Source organism: Salvelinus namaycush, unplaced genomic scaffold (assembly GCF_016432855.1).
Source record: "Salvelinus namaycush isolate Seneca unplaced genomic scaffold, SaNama_1.0 Scaffold1062, whole genome shotgun sequence".
NCBI lineage: Eukaryota > Metazoa > Chordata > Actinopteri > Salmoniformes > Salmonidae > Salvelinus > Salvelinus namaycush.
The window spans coordinates 52486-68895 of NW_024057745.1; the positions used below are offsets into that span (position 1 = coordinate 52486).

Below are 16410 nucleotides of genomic sequence, written 5' to 3' on the forward strand. Positions count from 1 at the left end.
ATGATATTATCAGAACACAAAGTGGTTACCGTTAGCGGAAAATGTTGGCACTGGAGACACTTGCCCTCCACTAAGCAGAAGAGATACCGTGATCAAGAAGGTGGTTCACCCAGTGTGGGGCTCAGCCATTGCACTCTGGCTGTGCTGACCCCTTGTGAATTTTCCAAATGTGGGAATCTCGATTGCATAATTTATGGTAGTGGCTCGTTTGCGCTTTACCCTGATGTCTTTGTTAATGATAAACCTGTTGCTTGGCGGCAGGCTTAAGGATGACTTGAGTCAACTGACTGTGCTTATGGAGATCTTTGAAGTCAGTTGTGAAAGGAGACTTTGTGGACCAATCGAAAGGTGGAAACATTTGTTTGTAGCAAAACATTGTTGGCATTTTGTCGAAACATTATGTTGCGAAATGCAGCATTGTATTTATGCCACGCTGGTACTTCAATCAAGAGATAGTTGAGAAGCCACTCTAACCCCCCCCCGGTCATGATGTGTCATACGCGCCCATGCGCTTCCAATATGAAATTGTCCATACATGCGTTCCTCCTTAGCACAGAACAATGCAATAGGTTTTCAACATCCAGAGCTTTTGTGTATTTATTGTGGCTAGTAGGATAGCTGCATGGGAAACTGTTGCTGATGATGTATTTGTCAGAAGTCATTGTATTTGTCCGTTTTTTCCCACAAGGCTGAAATATGTGCCCTCGCTTTAGAAATGTTAGCAAGGTTTGTTTGTATTTCATCCAACTATCTGTGCTAAAAAGTGATGGCTACAGTATATGTAATTTCTTCCACTTTTTGAGTGAGCCAAAGTTCAAGCTGCTTATCTAATTGGTGAGAATGCAATGTCTGTTTATCAGACTCACTTTGACTTTATATGGTGTACCAAGAGATGTACCTTCGCTTACGGCCATACCAGCCTGAATATGCCCGATCTCGTCTGATCTCGGAAGCTAAGCAGGGTCGGGCCTGGTTAGTACTTGGATGGGAGACCGCCTGGGAATACCAGGTGCTGTAAGCCTTTTGTCCACTAGGGGGTGTGGCATTATTTCATCAGCAACACTGCCTTGTAGTAAGCATTTGATGCTGAATTGACTAAATGCAGCTTCTATGGGCTAGTCTCCCCTGCCCTTTTAATACGATCAAAGTTCCTTGTGTTGTCAGGGAGCAACTGCCTTTTATGCATAAGACAAATAAGAATATTGTTACTGAATGCAGCTTGTGTGTGCTCTGTGCTCCCTCGCCCTGTTCAAATGATCAAAGGAAATAATGCTGGTGAGGAGTGGAACTGGACTGGTGTCTGATGGCCCTGTGTTTTCCATGTTGGAATTACAACCCTTCTTTTATGGAGTAAATCAAAAGCACAAGAGAATCTGAGATGTTATCGATAATAAATCAATTGGTTTCATGCATTTGTCTGTGTGTGTGTGTGTGTGTCTGAATGTGATTGTATTTCGTCATATCGCAAACATTTGTGATATCAGATAGGGTTAAGATATTAAAAAGTAATTGGTGATTTTTTCGACAGTGTTGCATGATGGGAATCTAGTGGTTCACTGATATAATCTAGTAAACAAAATAAACTACTTTTTCACTACTCTGTGTGCAAGTGCATTCCTAAACGGCATTTAACGCAGGTCGATGTGATATGATATTATCAGAACACAAAGTGGTTACCGTTAGCGGAAAATGTTGGCACTGGAGAGACTTTTCCTCCACTAAGCAGAAGAGATACCGTGATCAAGAAGGTGGTTCACCCAGGTGTGGGGCTCAGCCATTGCACTCTGGCTGTGCTGACCCCTTGCGAATTTTCCAAATGTGGGAATCTCGATTGCAAAATTTATGGTAGTGCTCGTTTGAGCTTTACCCTGATGTCTTTGTTAATGATAAACCTGTTGCTTGGCGGCAGGCTTAAGGATGACTTGAGTCAACTGACTGTGCTTATGGAGATCTTTGAAGTCAGTTGTGAAGGAGACTTTGTGGACCAATCGAAAGGTGGAAACATTTGTTTGTAGCAAAACATTGTTGGCATTTTGTCGAAACATTATGTTGCGAAATGCAGCATTGTATTTATGCCACGCTGGTACTTCAATCAAGAGATAGTTGAGAAGCCACTCTAACCCCCCCCCGGTCATGATGTGTCATACGCCCCATGCGCTTCCAATATGAAATTGTCCATACATGCGTTCCTCCTTAGCACAGAACAATGCAATAGGTTTTCAACATCCAGAGCTTTTGTGTATTTATTGTGGCTAGTAGGATAGCTGCATGGGAAACTGTTGCTGATGATGTATTTGTCAGAAGTCATTGTATTTGTCCGTTTTTTCCCACAAGGCTGAAATATGTGCCCTCGCTTTGAAATGTTAGCAAGGTTTGTTTGTATTTCATCCAACTATCTGTGCTAAAAAGTGATGGCTACAGTATATGTAATTTCTTCCACTTTTTGAGTGAGCCAAAGTTCAAGCTGCTTATCTAATTGGTGAGAATGCAATGTCTGTTTATCAGACTCACTTTGACTTTATATGGTGTACCAAGAGATGTACCTTCGCTTACGGCCATACCAGCCTGAATACGCCCGATCTCGTCTGATCTCGGAAGCTAAGCAGGGTCGGGCCTGGTTAGTACTTGGATGGGAGACCGCCTGGGAATACCAGGTGCTGTAAGCCTTTTGTCCACTAGGGGGTGTGGCATTATTTCATCAGCAACACTGCCTTGTAGTAAGCATTTGATGCTGAATTGACTAAATGCAGCTTCTATGGGCTAGTCTCCCCTGCCCTTTTAATACGATCAAAGTTCCTTGTGTTGTCAGGGAGCAACTGCCTTTTATGCATAAGACAAATAAGAATATTGTTACTGAATGCAGCTTGTGTGTGCTTCTGTGCTCCCTCGCCCTGTTCAAATGATCAAAGGAAATAATGCTGGTGAGGAGTGGAACTGGACTGGTGTCTGATGGCCCTGTGTTTTCCATGTTGGAATTACAACCCTTCTTTTATGGAGTAAATCAAAAGCACAAGAGAATCTGAGATGTTATCGATAATAAATCAATTGGTTTCATGCATTTGTCTGTGTGTGTGTGTGTGTGTCTGAATGTGATTGTATTTCGTCATATCGCAAACATTTGTGATATCAGATAGGTTAAGATATTAAAAAGTAATTGGTGATTTTTTCGACAGTGTTGCATGATGGGAATCTAGTGGTTCACTGATATAATCTAGTAAACAAAATAAACTACTTTTTCACTACTCTGTGTGCAAGTGCATTCCTAAACGGCATTTAACGCAGGTCGATGTGATATGATATTATCAGAACACAAAGTGGTTACCGTTAGCGGAAAATGTTGGCACTGGAGAGACTTTTCCTCCACTAAGCAGAAAAGATACCGTGATCAAGAAGGTGGTTCACCCGGTGTCGGGCTCAGCCATTGCACTCTGGCTGTGCTGACCCCTTGCGAATTTTCTAAATGTGGGAATCTCTAAATGTGGGAATCTCGATAGTGCTTTACCCCGATGTCTTTGTTAATGATAAACCGTTGCTTGGCGGCAGGCTTAAGGATGACTTGAGTCAACTGACTGTGCTTATGGAGATCTTTGAAGTCAGTTGTGAAAGAGACTTTGTGGACCAATCGAAAGGTGGAAACATTTGTTTGTAGCAAAACATTGTTGGCATTTTGTCGAAACATTATGTTGCGAAATGCAGCATTGTATTTATGCCACGCTGGTACTTCAATCAAGAGATAGTTGAGAAGCCACTCTAACCCCCCCCGGTCATGATGTGTCATACGCCCCATGCGCTTCCAATATGAAATTGTCCATACATGCGTTCCTCCTTAGCACAGAACAATGCAATAGGTTTTCAACATCCAGAGCTTTTGTGTATTTATTGTGGCTAGTAGGATAGCTGCATGGGAAACTGTTGCTGATGATGTATTTGTCAGAAGTCATTGTATTTGTCCGTTTTTTCCCACAAGGCTGAAATATGTGCCCTCGCTTTGAAATGTTAGCAAGGTTTGTTTGTATTTCATCCAACTATCTGTGCTAAAAAGTGATGGCTACAGTATATGTAATTTCTTCCACTTTTGAGTGAGCCAAAGTTCAAGCTGCTTATCTAATTGGTGAGAATGCAATGTCTGTTTATCAGACTCACTTTGACTTTATATGGTGTACCAAGAGATGGTCCTTCGCTTACGGCCATACCAGCCTGAATACGCCCGATCTCGTCTGATCTCGGAAGCTAAGCAGGGTCGGGCCTGGTTAGTACTTGGATGGGAGACCTGCCTGGGAATACCAGGTGCTGTAAGCCTTTTGTCCACTAGGGTGTGCTCTGGCATTATTTCATCAGCAACACTGCCTTGTAGTAAGCATTTGATGCTGAATTGACTAAATGCAGCTTCTATGGGCTAGTCTCCCCTGCCCTTTTAATACGATCAAAGTTCCTTGTGTTGTCAGGGAGCAACTGCCTTTTATGCATAAGACAAATAAGAATATTGTTACTGAATGCAGCTTGTGTGTGCTTTGTGCTCCCTCGCCCTGTTCAAATGATCAAAGGAAATAATGCTGGTGAGGAGTGGAACTGGACTGGTGTCTGATGGCCCTGTGTTTTCCATGGTGGAATTACAACCCTTCTTTTATGGAGTAAATCAAAAGCACAAGAGAATGTGAGATGTTATCGATAATAAATCAATTGGTTTCATGCATTTGTCTGTGTGTGTGTGTGTGTGTGTCTGAATGTGATTGTATTTCGTCATATCGCATACATTTGTGATATCAGATAGGTTAAGATATTAAAAAGTAATTGGTGATTTTTTCTACAGTGTTGCATGATGGGAATCTAGTGGTTCACTGATATAATCTAGTAAACAAAATGAACTACTTTTTCACCACTCTGTCTGCAAGTGCATTCCTAAACGGCATTTAACGCAGGTCGATGTGATATGATATTATCAGAACACAAAGTGGTTACCGTTAGCGGAAAATGTTGGCACTGGAGAGACTTGCCCTCCACCGATGACTATAACTCATACTTACCTGGCAAGGGAGATACCGTGATCAAGAAGGCAGGTTCACCCAGGGCGAGGCTTAGCCATTGCACGCCAGCTATGCTGACCCCTGTGAATTTCCCAAATGTGGAAATCTCGATTGCATAATTTATGGTAGTGGGGGACTGCGTCCGCGCTCTCCCCTGATGTCTTGTTTAATGACAAACCGTTGCTTGGCGGCAAGCTTGAGGATGACTTGAGCCAATTGCCCGTGCTTATGGAGATCTTTGAAGTCAGTTGTGAAAGACACTTTGTGGACCAATTGAAAGGTAGAAACATTTGTTTGTAGCCAAACATTGTTGACATTTTGTGGAAACATCATGTTGCGAAATGCAGCATGGTATTTATGCCACGCTGGTACTTCAATCAAGAGATAGTTGAGAAGCCGCTCTAACCCCCATGGTCATGATGTGTCATACGCCCATGCGCTTACAATATGAAATTGTCCATACATGCGCTCCTCCTTGACACAGAACAATGCAATAGGTTTTCAACATCCAGAGCTTTTGTGTATTTATTGTGGCTAGTAGGATAGCTGCATGGGAAACTGTTGCTGAATGATGTATTTGTCAGAAGTCATTGTATTTGTCCGTTTTTTCCCACAAGGCTGAAATATGTGCCCTCGCTTTGAAATGTTAGCAAGGTTTGTTTGTATTTCATCCAACTATCTGTGCTAAAAAGTGATGGCTACAGTATATGTAATTTCTTCCACTTTTTGAGTGAGCCAAAGTTCAAGCTGCTTATCTAATTGGTGAGAATGCAATGTCTGTTTATCAGACTCACTTTGACTTTATATGGTGTACCAAGAGTATGTCCTTCGCTTACGGCCATACCAGCCTGAATACGCCCGATCTCGTCTGATCTCGGAAGCTAAGCAGGGTCGGGCCTGGTTAGTACTTGGATGGGAGACCTGCCTGGGAATACCAGGTGCTGTAAGCCTTTTGTCCACTAGGGTGTGCTGGCATTATTTCATCAGCAACACTGCCTTGTAGTAAGCATTTGATGCTGAATTGACTAAATGCAGCTTCTATGGGCTAGTCTCCCCTGCCCTTTTAATACGATCAAAGTTCCTTGTGTTGTCAGGGAGCAACTGCCTTTTATTCATAAGACAAATAAGAATATTGTTACTGAATGCAGCTTGTGTGTGCTTTGTGCTCCCTCGCCCTGTTCAAATGATCAAAGGAAATAATGCTGGTGAGGAGTGGAACTGGACTGGTGTCTGATGGCCCTGTGTTTTCCATGGTGGAATTACAACCCTTCTTTTACTGGAGTAAATCAAAAGCACAAGAGAATGTGAGATGTTATCGATAATAAATCAATTGGTTTCATGCATTTGTCTGTGTGTGTGTGTGTGTGTGTCTGAATGTGATTGTATTTCGTCATATCGCATACATTTGTGATATCAGATAGGTTAAGATATTAAAAAGTAATTGGTGATTTTTTCTACAGTGTTGCATGATGGGAATCTAGTGGTTCACTGATATAATCTAGTAAACAAAATAAACTAACTTTTTCACCACTCTGTCTGCAAGTGCATTCCTAAACGGCATTTCACGCAGGTCGAAGTGATGTGATATTATCAGAACACAAAGTGGTTACCGTTAGACGAAAATGTTGGCACTGGAGAGACTTGCCCTCCACCGATGAGTATAAGTCATACTTACCTGGCAAGGGAGCTACCGTGATCAAGAAGGCGGTTCACCCAGGGCGAGGCTCAGCCATTGCACTCTGGCTGTGCTGACCCCTGTGAATTTCCCAAATGTGGAAATCTCGATTGCATAATTTATGGTAGTGGGGGACTGCGTTCGCGCTCTCCCCTGATGTCTTGTTTGATGATAAACCTTGATTGAGGATGACTTTAGTCAATCTGACCTGTGCTTATGGAGATCTTTGAAGTCAGTTGTGCAAAGAGACTTTTGTGGACCAATCGAAAGGTGGACTAATCAAAAGGTGGAAACATTTGTTTGTAGCCAAACATTGTTGACATTTTGTGGAAACATCATGTTGCGAAATGCAGCATGGTATTTATGCCACGCTGGTACTTCAATCAAGAGATAGTTGAGAAGCCAGCTCTAACCCCCCCCGGTCATGATGTGTCATACGCCCATGCGCTTCCAATATGAAATTGTCCATACATGCGTTCCTCCTTAGCACAGAACAATGCAATAGGTTTTCAACATCCAGAGCTTTTGTGTATTTATTGTGGCTAGTAGGATAGCTGCATGGGAAACTGTTGCTGATGATGTATTTGTCAGAAGTCATTGTATTTGTCCGTTTTTTCCCACAAGGCTGAAATATGTGCCCTCGCTTTGAAATGTTAGCAAGGTTTGTTTGTATTTCATCCAACTATCTGTGCTAAAAAGTGATGGCTACAGTATATGTAATTTCTTCCACTTTTGAGTGAGCCAAAGTTCAAGCTGCTTATCTAATTGGTGAGAATGCAATGTCTGTTTATCAGACTCACTTTGACTTTATATGGTGTACCAAGAGATTTTCCTTCGCTTACGGCCATACCAGCCTGAATACGCCCGATCTCGTCTGATCTCGGAAGCTAAGCAGGGTCGGGCCTGGTTAGTACTTGGATGGGAGACCTGCCTGGGAATACCAGGTGCTGTAAGCATTTTGTCCACTAGGGTGTGCTCTGGCATTATTTCATCAGCAACACTGCCTTGTAGTAAGCATTTGATGCTGAATTGACTAAATGCAGCTTCTATGGGCTAGTCTCCCCTGCCCTTTTAATACGATCAAAGTTCCTTGTGTTGTCAGGGAGCAACTGCCTTTTATTGCATAAGACAAATAAGAATATTGTTACTGAATGCAGCTTGTGTGTGCTTTGTGCTCCCTCGCCCTGTTCAAATGATCAAAGGAAATAATGCTGGTGAGGAGTGGAACTGGACTGGTGTCTGATGGCCCTGTGTTTTCCATGGTGGAATTACAACCCTTCTTTTACTGGAGTAAATCAAAAGCACAAGAGAATGTGAGATGTTATCGATAATAAATCAATTGGTTTCATGCATTTGTCTGTGTGTGTGTGTGTGTGTGTCTGAATGTGATTGTATTTCGTCATATCGCAAACATTTGTGATATCAGATAGGTTAAGATATTAAAAAGTAATTGGTGATTTTTTCGACAGTGTTGCATGATGGGAATCTAGTGGTTCACTGATATAATCTAGTAAACAAAATAAACTACTTTTTCACCACTCTGTGTGCAAGTGCATTCCTAAACGGCATTTAACGCAGGTCGATGTGATATGATATTATCAGAACACAAAGTGGTTACCGTTAGCGGAAAATGTTGGCACTGGAGAGACTTGCCCTCCACTAAGCAGAAGAGATACCGTGATCAAGAAGGCTGGTTCACCCAGTGTGGGGCTCAGCCATTGCACTCTGGCTGTGCTGACCCCTTGTGAATTTTCCAAATGTGGGAATCTCGATTGCATAATTTATGGTAGTGGCTCGTTTGCGCTTTACCCTGATGTCTTTGTTAATGATAAACCGTTGCTTGGCGGCAGGCTTAAGGATGACTTGAGTCAACTGACTGTGCTTATGGAGATCTTTGAAGTCAGTTGTGAAAGAGACTTTGTGGACCAATCGAAAGGTGGAAACATTTGTTTGTAGCAAAACATTGTTGGCATTTTGTCGAAACATTATGTTGCGAAATGCAGCATTGTATTTATGCCACGCTGGTACTTCAATCAAGAGATAGTTGAGAAGCCAGCTCTAACCCCCCCCCGGTCATGATGTGTCATACGCCCATGCGCTTCCAATATGAAATTGTCCATACATGCGTTCCTCCTTAGCACAGAACAATGCAATAGGTTTTCAACATCCAGAGCTTTTGTGTATTTATTGTGGCTAGTAGGATAGCTGCATGGGAAACTGTTGCTGATGATGTATTTGTCAGAAGTCATTGTATTTGTCCGTTTTTTCCCACAAGGCTGAAATATGTGCCCTCGCTTTGAAATGTTAGCAAGGTTTGTTTGTATTTCATCCAACTATCTGTGCTAAAAAGTGATGGCTACAGTATATGTAATTTCTTCCACTTTTGAGTGAGCCAAAGTTCAAGCTGCTTATCTAATTGGTGAGAATGCAATGTCTGTTTATCAGACTCACTTTGACTTTATATGGTGTACCAAGAGATTGTCCTTCGCTTACGGCCATACCAGCCTGAATACGCCCGATCTCGTCTGATCTCGGAAGCTAAGCAGGGTCGGGCCTGGTTAGTACTTGGATGGGAGACCTGCCTGGGAATACCAGGTGCTGTAAGCCTTTTGTCCACTAGGGTGTGCTGGCATTATTTCATCAGCAACACTGCCTTGTAGTAAGCATTTGATGCTGAATTGACTAAATGCAGCTTCTATGGGCTAGTCTCCCCTGCCCTTTTAATACGATCAAAGTTCCTTGTGTTGTCAGGGAGCAACTGCCTTTTATTTATAAGACAAATAAGAATATTGTTACTGAATGCAGCTTGTGTGTGCTTTGTGCTCCCTCGCCCTGTTCAAATGATCAAAGGAAATAATGCTGGTGAGGAGTGGAACTGGACTGGTGTCTGATGGCCCTGTGTTTTCCATGGTGGAATTACAACCCTTCTTTTACTGGAGTAAATCAAAAGCACAAGAGAATGTGAGATGTTATCGATAATAAATCAATTGGTTTCATGCATTTGTCTGTGTGTGTGTGTGTGTGTGTCTGAATGTGATTGTATTTCGTCATATCGCATACATTTGTGATATCAGACTAGGTTAAGATATTAAAAAGTCATTGGTGATTTTTTCTACAGTGTTGCATGATGGGAATCTAGTGGTTCACTGATATAATCTAGTAAACAAAATGAACTACTTTTTCACCACTCTGTCTGCAAGTGCATTCCTAAACGGCATTTAACGCAGGTCGATGTGATAGTGATATTATCAGAACACAAAGTGGTTACCGTTAGCGAAAATGTTGGCACTGGAGAGACTTGCCCTCCACCGATACTATAAGTCATACTTACCTGGCAAGGAGATACCGTGATCAAGAAGGCGGTTCACCCAGGTGCGAGGCTCAGCCATTGCACTCTGGCTGTGCTGACCCCTGTGAATTTCCCAAATGTGGGAATCTCGATTGCATAATTTATGGTAGTGGTCGTTTGCGCTTTACCCTGATGTCTTTGTTAATGATAAACCGTTGCTTGGCGGCAGGCTTAAGGATGACTTGAGTCAACTGACTGTGCTTATGGAGATCTTTGAAGTCAGTTGTGAAAGAGACTTTGTGGACCAATCGAAAGGTGGAAACATTTGTTTGTAGCAAAACATTGTTGGCATTTTGTCGAAACATTATGTTGCGAAATGCAGCATTGTATTTATGCCACGCTGGTACTTCAATCAAGAGATAGTTGAGAAGCCAGCTCTAACCCCCCCCGGTCATGATGTGTCATACGCCCCATGCGCTTCCAATATGAAATTGTCCATACATGCGTTCCTCCTTAGCACAGAACAATGCAATAGGTTTTCAACATCCAGAGCTTTTGTGTATTTATTGTGGCTAGTAGGATAGCTGCATGGGAAACTGTTGCTGATGATGTATTTGTCAGAAGTCATTGTATTTGTCCGTTTTTTCCCACAAGGCTGAAATATGTGCCCTCGCTTTGAAATGTTAGCAAGGTTTGTTTGTATTTCATCCAACTATCTGTGCTAAAAAGTGATGGCTACAGTATATGTAATTTCTTCCACTTTTTGAGTGAGCCAAAGTTCAAGCTGCTTATCTAATTGGTGAGAATGCAATGTCTGTTTATCAGACTCACTTTGACTTTATATGGTGTACCAAGAGATGTTCCTTCGCTTACGGCCATACCAGCCTGAATACGCCCGATCTCGTCTGATCTCGGAAGCTAAGCAGGGTCGGGCCTGGTTAGTACTTGGATGGGAGACCGCCTGGGAATACCAGGTGCTGTAAGCCTTTTGTCCACTAGGGGGTGTGGCATTATTTCATCAGCAACACTGCCTTGTAGTAAGCATTTGATGCTGAATTGACTAAATGCAGCTTCTATGGGCTAGTCTCCCCTGCCCTTTTAATACGATCAAAGTTCCTTGTGTTGTCAGGGAGCAACTGCCTTTTATTTATAAGACAAATAAGAATATTGTTACTGAATGCAGCTTGTGTGTGCTTCTGTGCTCCCTCGCCCTGTTCAAATGATCAAAGGAAATAATGCTGGTGAGGAGTGGAACTGGACTGGTGTCTGATGGCCCTGTGTTTTCCATGTTGGAATTACAACCCTTCTTTTATGGAGTAAATCAAAAGCACAAGAGAATGTGAGATGTTATCGATAATAAATCAATTGGTTTCATGCATTTGTCTGTGTGTGTGTGTGTGTGTCTGAATGTGATTGTATTTCGTCATATCGCAAACATTTGTGATATCAGATAGGTTAAGATATTAAAAAGTAATTGGTGATTTTTTCGACAGTGTTGCATGATGGGAATCTAGTGGTTCACTGATATAATCTAGTAAACAAAATAAACTACTTTTTCACCACTCTGTGTGCAAGTGCATTCCTAAACGGCATTTAACGCAGGTCGATGTGATATGATATTATCAGAACACAAAGTGGTTACCGTTAGCGGAAAATGTTGGCACTGGAGAGACTTGCCCTCCACTAAGCAGAAGAGATACCGTGATCAAGAAGGTGGTTCACCCAGTGTGGGGCTCAGCCATTGCACTCTGGCTGTGCTGACCCCTTGTGAATTTTCCAAATGTGGGAATCTCGATTGCATAATTTATGGTAGTGGTCGTTTGCGCTTTACCCTGATGTCTTTGTTAATGATAAACCGTTGCTTGGCGGCAGGCTTAAGGATGACTTGAGTCAACTGACTGTGCTTATGGAGATCTTTGAAGTCAGTTGTGAAAGAGACTTTGTGGACCAATCGAAAGGTGGAAACATTTGTTTGTAGCAAAACATTGTTGGCATTTTGTCGAAACATTATGTTGCGAAATGCAGCATTGTATTTATGCCACGCTGGTACTTCAATCAAGAGATAGTTGAGAAGCCACTCTAACCCCCCCCCCCGGTCATGATGTGTCATACGCGCCCCATGCGCTTCCAATATGAAATTGTCCATACATGCGTTCCTCCTTAGCACAGAACAATGCAATAGGTTTTCAACATCCAGAGCTTTTGTGTATTTATTGTGGCTAGTAGGATAGCTGCATGGGAAACTGTTGCTGATGATGTATTTGTCAGAAGTCATTGTATTTGTCCGTTTTTTCCCACAAGGCTGAAATATGTGCCCTCGCTTTGAAATGTTAGCAAGGTTTGTTTGTATTTCATCCAACTATCTGTGCTAAAAAGTGATGGCTACAGTATATGTAATTTCTTCCACTTTTTGAGTGAGCCAAAGTTCAAGCTGCTTATCTAATTGGTGAGAATGCAATGTCTGTTTATCAGACTCACTTTGACTTTATATGGTGTACCAAGAGATGTACCTTCGCTTACGGCCATACCAGCCTGAATACGCCCATTCCTGATTGGAGAAGTGACGACAGGTGCGAGTGTCTGAGCTGTGAGTGAGTGTTTGCTGGAGAGTGTTTGCTCGAGAGCTATTTTTGTTAATTAATTGGTTTTTGCAATATAATTTATTATTTTCTTCAGTTGAATAGTTTAAAGTTTGGTTAGTCTTCCCCCTTGCAGGTTTTCTGCTTGGGGGAGAGCCTTTTTTGGACCCATTTTTTGATATATTATGACGGACAACATGGCAACGACAAACGGAATGGAAAAGGACAACGAAAATGCGCAACGGAAGAAAAATGAAGATAAAGAAGGAATGAAATATGGAAAAGAATACACGGTGGCAATTGAGTTGGAAGGAGAAGACAAAGTGACGACAATGGAACTACTAAGAGCAATTAAGGAGGTGTGTGGAGAGGTGGTGGGATGCCGAATGAAAGGAGAAAAGAAGTATGAAGTTACGATGAGGAATGAAAAAGGAAAAGAACGGCTAATGGATGGAATACGAATAAAGGACACCAAGATACTGGCGAGAGATATTAATGTGAAGGAAGTGGTGGTGTCGTTCATGAATCTGCCTGTATACATGGAAGACAGTGCTATATTGGGCAAGCTATGTAGCTGGGGTGTATCAGCAGTCTCTGAAATCAGGAGGAGAGTTTGGCCAGGCACGGATATAGCAGATGGCACGAGATACTGCAAAGTCAAATTCACTGATACTGTGAAATCACTGCCGTACTCTACAAAGTTTGATACGCTTGAAGGTGGAGAGTACTTTAGAGTCATGCATGATAAGCAGGTCAGAGTTTGTAGGCTTTGTATTCAGCCTGGGCATATTGTGAAGGACTGCCCTGAATTTAAATGTTATAAGTGCGGGAAGCAAGGGCATTATGCAAGAGAATGTGTAGGTGGAAAGGAAAGGGCATTTTGCGAAGGATGTCGCATGAGAGCTGACGAGTGCAAATGTGGAGAGGTTGTGAATGAGGAGGGGAGCCAGGATCTTTTTGTGGAGGCTGATGTATCACCCCGAGTAGAAGAAGACGATGGAGGAGAAGACGTGGTGGAGGGAGGAGAGACGGAGAAAAGAAGAGGGGAAAAGATGGAACAGAAGACGGAGGAAATAGGAGGCAGTATGGATTCAGAGATAAGAAGAGGGAGTTTTCAGGAGGAGGACGGGAGTGGGATGGGTGGAGGCACTGGGGACTCACAGTTTTTGGGGGGGGCCTCGGGCTATGTGGGTGCTTCGGAAGGAGGTGAAGTGGAGGGGAGTGGGATGCTGACAACTATACAGGAGACGCAAATGGATACAAGCAGCACAACAGGCACAGGAAAGAAGAATTCGAGTTGGTTGGAAGAGATGGATTTAGAGGCAATTTCAGATTCAGAAGACATGGAAAAGATTGATAGAGCAAGGGTAAGCTACAGGAAGAGGAAAGTGGCGTTGGAGGTGAAAAAGGACGAAAAAGGAAGAAAACATGACAAAAGGTAGAGGAAAATGAGAAAATATATTTTCTTATTATTATTTATTGGAATGGTTAATTGTATGTCAATCAATGCGAATGGTTTAAGAACAATGGAAAAATTTCAAAGAATAGTTAAAATGAAGAATTCGGATATTTTATGCCTGCAAGAAACACATTGGGACAATGTATGTATTTTAGAAGTAAAAAAAATATGGAGAGATTTTATTTTTGTTAACAATGGCAGGGGGAATTCAAGTGGGGTTGCTATTTTATTGAGGAAGGATGTGGTGGATAATGTGAAACAGATATATAATGATAATAATGGGAGGATTTTAATTGTAGATTTTGAATATATGAGTAGGGTTTTTAGAATTATAAATATTTATGCGCCTAATACTGAAATAGAGCGCAAAGATTTATTTTTAGAAATAGGAAAATGGTGTGAGGGAAACTGTATTGTAGTTGGGGATTTTAATGTTAAAATGGATAGACTGGATATGACAAGAGGAGCTATTTTTAGAAGTGATGTATCTAGGGGGGTTTTAAAGAAGATGATGATAGAAAAAGGAATGATTGATATATGGAGGGATGAGAATCCGTACAAGAGAGAATTTTCTAGAAGGCAGGTGGTTTTAGGGGAGTTGAAACAGACACGGATAGATCTGGTTTTAGTAAATGAAGGGTTAAGGAATTTTATGAAGGATATTAAGTATATTTTTACAACTTTTAGTGATCATGCTGGGTTAACATTTTCGGTGGGGTTAGATAGGGAGGGGAAAGGGGGGGGAGTGTGGTGTATGAATGCAAGGTATCTAGGTGATGAGGAATATGGAATACAACTTAAATCTTTGATAGAACATGAAATGGAGGATAAGCAAAAAGGGAATGATAAGTGCCAGTGGTGGGAAAATGTTAAGAAAAAAATAAAAGATTTTAGTATTAGATATGCAAGGAAGAAAAGGAGTAGGATGACAAGAGAAGAAAATTATTTAAGAGCAAAATTGAATGAAGAAATGAGGAAATGTGATATTGATCCTATTTATAATATTGAAAGGTTTTTAGATTTAAAGGCACAATTGAGCAAATGTGAAATAGATAAATGTAAGGGGGCATCTATTAGAAGTAGGGCAAAGTATGTTTTAGAAGGGGAGAAATGTACGTCTTTTTTTCTTGGTTTAGAGAAAACTAAACAGACGAAATCATATATTAGTGAGATAGAAAATGTAAAGGGTGAAGTGGTAAATGATTATGTTGAGATATTAGAAACTGTACAGAATTTTTATAAGGATTTATTTAAGAAAGGGGAGGTGGATGAAGAGTGTGTAAAGGAGATTTTAGGTAGTGTGGATGTGCAAATTGGTGTTGAGGAAAAGCAAATATGTGATAGGAAGATAACAGTGGATGAAGTGAAAGATGCAATTAAGGGATTACAAATAAATAAAAGTCCTGGAGTAGATGGACTAATTGCAGAGTTTTACAAAATGTATGAAAGTTTTTTAGCACCGATTTTAATGGAAGTGTATCAATATATGGAAGATAATAATACTGTTTCAGACTCCATGGTGACAGGACTGATATCGGTTTTATATAAAAATAAGGGGAGCAAAATGAAATTAGAAAATTATAGGCCAATTAGTTTATTAAATTCAGATTATAAGATTTTAGCTAAGATATTGGCGAATAGGATGAAGATGGTTTTAAATGATATTATAGCACCTACACAAAATTATAGTGTGCCTGGAAGAGACATAGCTGATACCATCATTACACTTAGAGATGTGATAAATAAAATGAATAGCGATAAGAGAGGGGGAATTGTTTTAAGTATAGATTTTAATAAAGCTTTTGACAGGGTGGAACATGATTTTATGTTTAGGGTACTGGAAAAATATGGGTTTGGAAATAGAATAATAGGATGGATAAAATTATTATATAGAAAGGCAAAAAGTAGGGTAAAATGTAATGGGGTTTTAACAGATTCTTTTATTCTTGAGAGATCAGTGAGACAGGGGTGCCCTTTATCAGCATTACTGTATGTTTTATCGGTAGAACCCTTAGCGGCATACCTTAAAAAAGATCATTTTATAAATTGTGTAGAGACTCCGCAAGGAGGTTTTAGTTTAATTCATCAATATGCAGACGATACCACAATAACAGTTAGAGATGAGGAAAGTGTTAAAAGGGTGATGGAGTGTTTTAAAGTATATGAGAAAGCCTCAGGAGCAAAAGTGAATATGGAGAAGTCAGTAATAATGTATGTTGGGAAGATTAATGAGGAGATTTTTCCTTTTAAAATGGTAAATGATTATTTTAAGGTGTTAGGTGTGTTTTTAGGGGTGAAGGAACAGGAAGCTAGGGATATGACATGGAGTGGGGTTATAAACAAAGTTAGGAAGGTGGTAAATATGTGGAGGGGGAGGTCTTTGA

At 41.1% G+C, this 16410-nt stretch overlaps 10 non-coding genes and 4 pseudogenes across 10 annotated transcripts; all 14 read left to right on the forward strand.

Moving 5' to 3' along the window:
- The first annotated feature begins 67 nt into the window (after nucleotides 1-67).
- On the forward strand, nucleotides 68-222 carry LOC120035543 (annotated as a pseudogene).
- A 680-nt stretch (nucleotides 223-902) lies between these two features.
- LOC120035542 lies at nucleotides 903-1021 on the forward strand. Its single transcript, XR_005474189.1, has one exon. It is a non-coding gene; the product is annotated as a 5S ribosomal RNA (ribosomal RNA).
- A 694-nt stretch (nucleotides 1022-1715) lies between these two features.
- On the forward strand, nucleotides 1716-1864 carry LOC120035541 (annotated as a pseudogene).
- Nucleotides 1865-2547: 683 nt separating this feature from the next.
- LOC120035565 lies at nucleotides 2548-2666 on the forward strand. The gene has a single exon (XR_005474201.1). It is a non-coding gene; the product is annotated as a 5S ribosomal RNA (ribosomal RNA).
- Nucleotides 2667-4179: 1513 nt separating this feature from the next.
- On the forward strand, nucleotides 4180-4299 carry LOC120035562. The gene has a single exon (XR_005474198.1). It is a non-coding gene; the product is annotated as a 5S ribosomal RNA (ribosomal RNA).
- Nucleotides 4300-5016: 717 nt separating this feature from the next.
- On the forward strand, nucleotides 5017-5181 carry LOC120035592. The gene has a single exon (XR_005474225.1). It is a non-coding gene; the product is annotated as a U1 spliceosomal RNA (small nuclear RNA).
- A 673-nt stretch (nucleotides 5182-5854) lies between these two features.
- On the forward strand, nucleotides 5855-5974 carry LOC120035563. Its single transcript, XR_005474199.1, has one exon. It is a non-coding gene; the product is annotated as a 5S ribosomal RNA (ribosomal RNA).
- Nucleotides 5975-6691: 717 nt separating this feature from the next.
- Nucleotides 6692-6855, forward strand: LOC120035580. Its single transcript, XR_005474214.1, has one exon. It is a non-coding gene; the product is annotated as a U1 spliceosomal RNA (small nuclear RNA).
- A 680-nt stretch (nucleotides 6856-7535) lies between these two features.
- On the forward strand, nucleotides 7536-7655 carry LOC120035571. The gene has a single exon (XR_005474207.1). It is a non-coding gene; the product is annotated as a 5S ribosomal RNA (ribosomal RNA).
- Nucleotides 7656-8355: 700 nt separating this feature from the next.
- On the forward strand, nucleotides 8356-8511 carry LOC120035549. Its single transcript, XR_005474191.1, has one exon. It is a non-coding gene; the product is annotated as a U1 spliceosomal RNA (small nuclear RNA).
- A 675-nt stretch (nucleotides 8512-9186) lies between these two features.
- On the forward strand, nucleotides 9187-9306 carry LOC120035564. Its single transcript, XR_005474200.1, has one exon. It is a non-coding gene; the product is annotated as a 5S ribosomal RNA (ribosomal RNA).
- Nucleotides 9307-10022: 716 nt separating this feature from the next.
- LOC120035596 lies at nucleotides 10023-10175 on the forward strand (annotated as a pseudogene).
- A 680-nt stretch (nucleotides 10176-10855) lies between these two features.
- On the forward strand, nucleotides 10856-10974 carry LOC120035577. Its single transcript, XR_005474212.1, has one exon. It is a non-coding gene; the product is annotated as a 5S ribosomal RNA (ribosomal RNA).
- Nucleotides 10975-11668: 694 nt separating this feature from the next.
- LOC120035538 lies at nucleotides 11669-11818 on the forward strand (annotated as a pseudogene).
- The last annotated feature ends 4592 nt before the right edge of the window (nucleotides 11819-16410 follow it).